This window comes from Zootoca vivipara, chromosome 2, assembly GCF_965207765.1.
Source record: "Zootoca vivipara chromosome 2, rZooViv2.hap1.1, whole genome shotgun sequence".
NCBI classification, from domain to species: domain Eukaryota; kingdom Metazoa; phylum Chordata; class Lepidosauria; order Squamata; family Lacertidae; genus Zootoca; species Zootoca vivipara.
The window spans coordinates 99,432,138-99,440,156 of record NC_142584.1 but is presented as its reverse complement, the minus strand read 5'-3'; the positions used below and the strand labels follow the sequence as shown (position 1 = coordinate 99,440,156).

The 8,019-nt window shown below is 46.4% G+C and overlaps 1 pseudogene across 1 annotated transcript; it reads right to left on the bottom strand.

Annotated features, from left to right (window-relative positions):
* Nucleotides 1-601: 601 nt before the first annotated feature.
* LOC118075882 (large ribosomal subunit protein uL29 pseudogene) lies at nucleotides 602-1,062 on the bottom strand (annotated as a pseudogene). The gene has a single exon (XR_015948291.1). The product of XR_015948291.1 is annotated as a large ribosomal subunit protein uL29 pseudogene (transcript).
* Between the last annotated feature and the right edge of the window lie 6,957 nt (nucleotides 1,063-8,019).

The following is an 8,019-nucleotide window of genomic DNA, read 5'->3' as shown; positions in this document are numbered from 1 at the left end:
ACATCCTCCTCCAAGGATCTTTGGTACCATGATGGTAAAGATGTCAGTCTGAGACCTTCCAGGGATGGGGAACCTGTGACACACAAACTTGGTGTTGTCCTTTAACTCCCATCCAGCCCAGTTGAAATAGTCAACAGTGCAGGATAATGGGAGTCCAACAACCTTTGGGGGACCACAGAGTCTCATCCCTGGAATGAATAATACTGGGCCAGATAGACCAACTGGTCTGGCTCAGTATAACATAATTTCCCATGTGGATATATGTAGCTTGTGTGTTCTCATTCTGAGTTTTGTTTTGTTTCATTTCAATTATGCTATGACTGCCTACTGTGAAACACTGTCCACATTTTAATTTTTATTCCATGGATACATATTCACACACTTTAGGATAAAAGGGAGGTTTTGTGTTCTCTCTCTCTCTCTATCTATCTATCTCTCTCTCTCTATATATATATATGAACAGTGTTTTGTCTCTCTCTCCACACACACACACACACACACACACACACACACACACACATATATATATATATATATATATATATATATATATATATATATACACACATACATACATACATACATACATACACATACACACACAGCCAAAACACCTTTAATAGGAAAATGCTGGCCAGAGGATCAGAATGCTGCAGTTCGGGCTCATGCCTTCACAGCATATTTCCGAGGCGGGTACAGACGTTCCTTTCGCTGCTGCTTTTTGGTCTTCATACCCTCTTCATGCTTGTTTATCCTGCGCCGCATGGCACATGTCTTCTTAGGCCGCAAGTCTAGAGGCTTGTATTTCTTGCCTTTGTAGAACTTCCTGAGGTTTTCCTTCTGGGTCTGGTTAATGACTGTCAGCACTCTGGCAATGGATTTGCGAACCACCCAGATCTTTGAGAGTTTGGACGCTGCTCCACCTGTCACCTTGGCAACCCGCAGCTGAGAGAGTTCCACCTTGAGGTCATCTAGCTGTTCCAACAGCTCTTCCTCCTCCTCCTTCCCTCGTAAATCGCGGGCTTTGATTTTGGCCATCGCGTCCACAACGGTCCTAGGCTGACTCGGGAATTGAGACGTGCATGGTGCACATGTGTGAACGAGAGGCTGTCCGGAACTCACTCCTGACACACTTCCGCTTCCTCCTCCCCATGAAACTCGGCCTTCATGTTATATTTTTAAACTCTTAGGGAAAAGTTGCACTGCGTACCCGCATATGTGCTCACAAGTGCAGATGCCACTTGCCTCTGTGTGCATCTCCCCAAGTCAGCATATATTTTTTTTAAAAAAAGTATTGTTGTAGTAGATTTTCTTATCATCAGAACTGACAAGCGGGATAATTTTGACTGACACCAGCATTGCTGCCATCTCCACCCCCACCCCAATCTACTAATCCACAGAACTATAGGTACACCAAACAGAAATCCATACCGCAGTGGCGAGCAGTAGGATAGTACTTTCAGGGATATGTATGTATCAACAAGTCCAGGACTATCAGATTAAGGAGAATACAGGAGGTCAACGGGGGGGGGGGGGAATGGAACAAAGAGAATGAAGGTGGAATAAACTCACAAAACCATTCCATTTCCAAGTATAAAATAAATACCAATGTCGGAACATTCTCTAGGGGAAACTGGACAGGTACAGAGTCTTCTGCTGTACAAAGCAGTACACATTCTGCTATGGTCACAACAGGAGGTGGAACAATGGGTGCTGTGATGTCATGCAGTTGTTGTAGAGAAAAACTGCAATGAGATGAAGCAAGCCATCTTGCTTTTTTATTAGTCAGGGATTAATTCATAATGATCTGAGAGGTAAGAAGAACTCTGTCCCCATATCATATGACTGGACATTTTCCGCCTTCGTTTGGAGCATGTGACGAGGCTCCTTGCTTCAACACTTCATCGTCTGTATGGGTTGCCTTCCCTTCCCTCCCTTCTTTTTAGACCCTTCACTACATTTGTTCTGGACACATCCTGAATTGATTTGTGCTTGTAGCTGTGCTTTGGGAACATACAGAGACCTCTGTCAGGGTCGGGCAGCATTCACAAGGAGATGCTATTGGGAACATGAGTGCACCTGCTCACTCATCCAATGCAGATCCTAGGTTAGCAAAGGAGTGACTAGGGAGCTCATCCACATCTCAGATGTGTACCAACAGCTACTCATAGCTATGCCTTTGCGGATGAAGATCTGAAGAGTTCAGGAGAAATCCCCATTGGCCCATGGTAATTTTCACCATGAGATGATTTTACCTCGTCAGTTTCATGTGGCAGGTGCGTGTGTGTCTCTGTGTGTATATATATATACACACACACTCCTCCCCCACATGCATACCTGGTGACAGATGGTGTTTACCACTGCAGTGGGAAAGCTTGAGAACAAACAGGCTCCCTGATGTGGTAAATACCAGCTTTTCAGTACGTGGGGGTGCGTTGATGAGAAAGTCATTGTGGTCCATGGGAAATTACGGCGCTTGAAAGAGTCACCATTTGGATGGCTAGCTCTGGCCTTGCCTTTTCCAGGGGTCAATAAAGAAAGAGCTAGAAGATCCATAGAAGGACCTTGTTTGGGCACCCACATCAGTCATAACCATCATCCAAGTGTCTGGGGGAGGAGGAGATCTGGTCATTCTTCAGGGGCTACCAGGAATTACATAGGATGCAGAACTTGTGGCCTTCCAGATGTTGGCATTCATCAACCCCAGCCAGCATGGTCATGAGAGCTGCGGCCCCCAACATCTGGAGACCGACAGATTCTCCTCACCCCCGCTGAATAATAATATTTATTTGTTTGTTTGTTTATACGACGCCCACCTGGCTGGGTTTCCCCAGCCACTCTGGGTGGCTTCCAACAGAAGTATTAAAATACAATAATTTATTAAACATTAAAAGCTTCCCTCCCTAAACAGGGCTGCCTTCAGATGTCCTCTAAAAGTCTGGTAGTTGTTTTTCTCTTTGACATCTAGTGGGAGGGCGTTCCACAGGGCGGGTGCCACTACCGAGAAGGCCCTCTGCCTGGTTCCCTGTAACTTGCCTTCTCGCAGCAAGGGACCACCAGAAGGCCCTCAGCACTGGACCTCAGTGTCCGGGCAGAACAATGGAGGTGGAGACGCTCCTTCAGGTATACTAGACTGAGGCCGAATCACTATAGGTCTTCATAAAAAACTGGGGGAGTTTTTATTGTTGTCAAGAGTATCAAACGGCAAAGCCAGAGTCAATGCAGGCACAGTCCACAAACAGAGCAAATGGCCCTTCAGACTCCAGACCTGCCAGGTGAAGAAGGATGGCAAAGTGCCCCTTCTCCTCTCCCCGAAATAAACATGGCCTACCTGTCAATCCAACCCTACCAGACTCAAGATGCACACTGCCTTCCTGGGGCTTAAGAGGAACCTAGCAGTGGTAAATGATGGGGAAACCTTGCCCCTCCTGAAGACCTCACCCTAATCTTCAACACTTAGGGACGGTTTTAAAAAACAGTGTATGAATTTTATTATCTCTCCCCCAAATGTAGTGGGTCCACAAATCCCCATTCATACCCTAATTGGAAAGCTTTGGAGTGCATTGCTCAGGACAGGGGAGTGAAGCTTAAGGATGGGCCGTTCAGCAATTGGGGTGGGGGTGAGGGGGCAGGGGCAGGACATGCCAATGCATTTCCCATCCTGATTTGGGGGGGGGGGCAGTTGAGGGCTGCACTCCATCCCCACAGCGGGGGCTTTTCTTTTCTTTCTCCCCACCAGCTTTGAGCAGGCCTGTTTCAGATTGGCCTTTTTATGTTTGATCTAAAGAATAGTTGTTGGCCAATTCCATCTTTTCATCACTGTTCTGCCAGGCCTAGATCCAAGCGGCTTGTCAGATGCTCATTAACTCCCCCTTTGGCTCTTTGCAGTGTGTCTCCTAAGCTCATTGTGCCAAGAACTCGCGCTTCTTTCTCTCCCTTTCTCTGCTCCATCAGGGAGACAAATTACTTTCCAAAAAGGGTGATCGCTAGGGATGGTTTAATGAGAATTTCTGCGGGGCTGGGACTGGTGGAAAAAGCGATGTAGTTAACATTCGGTGGACTTAATTGGACTTTTCTCTTCTACCTCCTTCAAAAAAAACTCTGAAGCTATCCTGTTAATCTCTCATTTGTAATCAATTGTGTTGACTCAACAAAAGTCTAGGTCGTCCTTTCTTCCTGTCCCAGACAATCCTTTGTTGCCTCTAAATGCCTCATTCTTGAGTGCTCCTGGTCTTGTAGATGGGCTCGATTGTTGACAGTTCATTATTGCGCTTTTGTCCATTTAATCTCCCTCGCTGTGTTTTGCATGTGCATGCCTTAATGAGCTCCGTTGGCAATTAACATGTTTCTCGCAGCAAACTGGTTGCTCAGACGTTTGGAGGAGTGGAGTGCAGGAAAAGGGCAACGCAGCTGCTTTGCAAGGCTCCCCGCTTTCCCAGCCCCGGCATACATCTCCCTCCCTCCCTCCCTCCCTCCCTCCCTCCCTCCCTCTCTCTCTCTCTCTCTCCTCCAGGCAGAAAACTTGCCTCCCTTGTCGATCCACCTGGGACAACCTCCCTCTGCCACCAAGCAAAGAAAGGGGGGAGCCCATTGATTGGGCTGCGAGGGGAGGCCTCCAACGCTCAGCCAGGCAAATGGAGTTTACACCCAAAGGGTGTTTGTGTGTTATTTGTTTTTTAAAATAATAAAAAAATTCTGCACGCCTGCAAAATCCTGGCAAGTTTTTAAGTGTCATTCTTTACATAGAGGAACCTCTAACCCCCCCTTAGGCACTAGGCCTGTTCAAGCTGTTGTGTTCATGCCTGTGGCTTTGGAAAAGGGTTTTCTTTTTTTAAAAAAAAATACATTATTTGAAGCTTGCTGGCAAGATTGCTGAAGTGTGAGCAGTCATGGACAGAAGAAACATCTTGTGGTGGAAAAGATAATTGGAGGCTTGTGTGTGTGTGTGTGTGTGTGTGTGTGTGTGTGTGACAGAATTACCCTCCCCCTCAATTTTAGCATTTTAATGCTATGAGTAGCATAGGCTAGAATAATGAATCACCCACCTTGTTTTAGAGAGATGCTTGGGAGGGGGGATTGGGATCACAAACTGCACGTCATACATGCCCCAAAAGGAAAGGTTCCCCCCCTCCACTGTGATACATATATATCACAATATATATCAATATGTGATATATTGTTGTGTTTATTCATTATTCTTTTCTGCTAGTGGTTTGGTGCTCACATCCGCAGAAGCCAATACATACGTTCCACATTTATTTACTTATATTTATATTGATTTCAAACACATTTGCAGCCTGCTATTTGGACCTTTAAAGGGGGAGGGGGTCAGAGTGGCTTACAATACAATGCATTGTTAGGTATTTGGTTTTGCTGTAACAAAATGTTCCAGTGTGAAGTGCCCCTGTTCAGAATTTCTGCCAGCCATGCTCTCCCCACGATACTCCATTCCATTCCCAATTCCCTTGTTTTCCGATTCCCCTGCCCAATAGTGTTTTTCACCCATGGGACATGCTTGATCTAGAATGAATGGGGATTTTTTTAGGTTGAGGATTTATGATCCCAGTCTACCTGTGCTTCTTCAAACCTCGTGACACCCCCCCCCCAAGCTCACTAGCATATCCCTCTTGGACTTGCTTCTAAAGTCAGGGTTTGGACTAGGGGCTTTGTGTATACAACAGGTGCTCTTCTTCTAAGCAGTACCAGCGGGGCTATTAATGCCTATAAATGACACATTTGTTTATTTTCTTATACCCCACCTTTTCTCCAAGCCCAAAGTGGCATGGATGGTCCTCTGCCTGTCAATTTTATTCTCATGGCATCCCTGTGAGGTAGGGTTAAGCTGAGAGAAAGTGACTTGCCCAATGAGCTTCATAGCATAGTGCGAATTTGAACCTTTGTGTCCCAGGCCCTTGTTTGAGACTCTAACCCAGGCATCCCCAAACTTCGGCCCTCCAGATGTTTTGGACTACAATTCCCATCATCCCTGACCACTGGTCCTGTTCACTAGGGATCATGGGAGTTGTAGGCCAAAACATCTGGAGGGCCGCCGTTTAGGGATGCCTGCTCTAACCTTTGCACCAAACTATGCCAACCCTTACTTGAGTGATTAGGTACAGACACAGATTCTCAGCATATCATAGTCCCCAACTGGTGTAGTGTTTTGCATAGACTTGTAGAGACACACGCGTCTGATCCCTTCCTTTCCATGAAGCTAACAAAGTGGTTTTGGCTCAGTCAATCTTTAGTTAGGATAAATGGGGTGACCTAATAACAGAGAGTTGTGCTGGAGCAGGCCATAGGTCTAGCATCCTGTTCTCACAGTGGCCAACCAGTGGCCTATAACCTGCATGGGTTAATTCCTTGGAGGAAGGCTGAGTGTGTAAATGTGAGAAATATGCAAATAAGACAGCTCTAAAGGAAGAGCGCCAGAAGCATGAATCAATATTGTGAATGTTGCGCTAAGGGTGGGAGAGTGTCATTATTAAAACTACTGTGGTGGTAACCTACTAACATATCTGCTTCTGTGCAGCAACTGGCTTCTAAAGCAGAAATGCAACCCTTAGCCTCTGGCTTGCATATGGTCCTCAGGCTAATTTCAAAAGCCATCTGATGTGTTTACTCGAATGTAATGTGCCCCTTTTGGGGGCAAAATCACATCGCAAAAATGAAGGGGTGTATTAGACTTGATGGGGCCAGCAATTTATTTATTTATTTAGTTAGTTAGTTAGTTAGTTTCAAGGTTTTGAAAATTGAGGTGTGCATTAGATCAGGCATCCCCAAACTTCAGCCCTCCAGATGTTTTGGACTACAATTCCCATCTTCCCCGACCACTGGTCCTGTTAGCTAGGGATCATGGGAGTTGTAGGCCAAAACATCTGGAGGGCCACAGTTTGGGGATGCCTGCATTAGATTCAATGGTGCATTAAAGGTAAAGGTAAAGGGACCCCTGACCGTAAGCCGCTTCTGGCAAAACCAGAGCAGCGCATGGAAACCCTTCCCTATTTATCTACTTGCACTTTGACGTGCTTTCGAACTGCTAGGTTGGCAGGAGCTGGGACTGAGCAATGGGAGCTCACCCCGTCGCGGGGATTCGAACCGCCGACCTTCTGATCGGCAAGCCCCTAGGCTCTGTGGTTTAACCCACAGCGCCACCCGCGTCCCTTGATGGTGCATTAAATTTGCGTAGATACAGTATTTTTAGGGCCAGCCCTATTTTTGTGATTGTAAGTTGTTTCAAATTGTTTTTACAGTCGTACCTCGACTTACGAAGGCGATCCGTTCTGGGACACTCTTTGGAAGTCGAATCCTTCGTAAGTCGAAGCCTCCATTTTGCACATGTGCAAAGCGCGGTTTTGCACTTTGCGCATGCGCAGACCGTGTGTGCCACTTCTGCACATGCGCAGAATACACACGGCGGAAATACTTCCGGGTTAGCGGACTTCAGAAGTCGAGGCATTCGTAAGTCGAGGTACCACTGTAAATGTATTTTGCTGTAACCTGCCCTGGGACCTTAGTGTGAAGGGCGGGTAATAAATTAAATTGTTCATCATCATCTCTTGCCAGAGTGATGTGTCCCTCCCCTTATGGGCCACTGGGTTGGGAAAGAGGGGGGAGAGAGAAGATATGTGACCCCAACCACTTTGTTCCTATCAGGCTGCAGCAAGGTCTCTTGGGAACAAATGGCATTAACCTAATAGTAGAGTCGCCCCTGTCTAGGAGAAACTGCCGCCTGAGACTTTGAAGAGCTCTTGCCTATCTGGACAGAGGGCCCGCCGCAAACCTTTGGGGCACAGGGGCGTGTTTGAAAATCTGAGAAGCTCTCATGACCATCACTAAAAACCTACATCACAGAAGAAAATTTGCAAAACAAATTGGCAGGCATTATTGGCAGGCATTATGGAGGATTTCTGAGGTTTTCCCCCCATCACCAGACTAGTGCAGGGACATTTCAGTGGCTAGTAAGGCCTATGTGAATATCTACATTATTGTACCAGTCTCAAAAGTCCTCTCCTGTGT